Here is a 1396-nt window from a genome sequence, read left to right on the forward strand (position 1 = left end):
TCATTTCCGGCTTCACCAGACGTTCAGGAACCCAAATAGGTGTATCTTTATCCTGTGGATAAATGCAAACAGCGCCTCTTGTCCAGGCTATGGCCGGGGAGGGGCCGTACCATTGTCCTGAAAGGACATCCTTCCAATAAACCTGCACCGGATTCTGCTGCCTTGAGTTCCGATGCCTATCTGCTGCGGAGAGACCATCTGCATTCAAACTTAAGAAATTAAGTATAAATAGTGCAACATTTAATTTGTCTTTAGGTGATCTATATTGACTGCCTATTCCCCCTTTTTGTTTTAAGAGACAGGCCTTTAAAGTTGCATTTGCTCTCTCTACTATGCCCTGTCCCTGGGGATTGTATGGCAGTCCGGTAGAATGCTGTATCTCAAAGGCTGCACAAAAGGCTTTGAACTTAGAAGATGTATATGCTGGCCCATTGTCAGTTTTGATGTGCAATGGTGGGCCCCAAGCTGCAAAAGCTTGTAAGCAATGGGATATTACATGATTGGCTGTTTCACCTGATTGAGCAGAAGCATAAATTATACCGGAATATGTATCGACAGACACATGAATGTATTTTAAGATACCAAATTCAAGCAGGTGAGTAACATCCATCTGCCAAAGAGCTCCAGGCTTCAGTCCACGGGGATTAACACCAATTGAGTGAGAGGGAAGACTCAGAACACACTTCTTACACTGTAAAACTATCTGTCGTGCTTGCTCTCTGGTAATATGAAATTTTTGACGTAAAGTATTTGCATTAACATGAAACCTTGAATGAAATTGAGCAGCACGTCCCACAGGTGTTAATGCAAAGGCTGTAAACACAAATACACTTTTGGTGGCTGCATCAGCTTTTGCGTTCCCTTCTACAAGAGATCCAGGAAGGCCAGTGTGAGCTCTGATATGAATTATACTAAATGGTGATTGCCGAAGCCAAATTTGCTTTTGCAGGGCTACAAAAAGGTCATGGACTTGAGACTGTGACCTGATTGAGCCAACATTTTCCAGAATTTGTAAACTTTGTACCACATATCGGCTGTCTGATATTAGGTTAAACAGTTGTGTAAATATGGTGAAAACTTTTAAAACTATAGCAAGCTCTGTTGCTTGTGCTGACTTAAAGGGAAATATGTGGGTTTCGGGAGGCAAACCTTCTACACAAATAGACCCAACTCCCTCTCTAGATCCATCCGTGTAAATATTGACTGCTCCAATAATAGGTGAAGTACGTGTAACCCGATGGTGTATTAAAGGGTTACGAGATGCAAATTGCAGTATAGGATCAGCAGGGAGATGGTTGTCAAACCTGCCAGTAGCACTGGTAGCTACAACAGCCCACATATCATTACATGCAGCTAAAGTTTCTATATGAAGGGGTGAATAAGGGGTTATGATAAT

The sequence above is a fragment of the Nannospalax galili genome, unplaced genomic scaffold (genome assembly GCF_000622305.1).
Source record: "Nannospalax galili isolate Female #2095 unplaced genomic scaffold, S.galili_v1.0 scaffold565, whole genome shotgun sequence".
Taxonomy (NCBI): Eukaryota; Metazoa; Chordata; class Mammalia; order Rodentia; family Spalacidae; genus Nannospalax; species Nannospalax galili.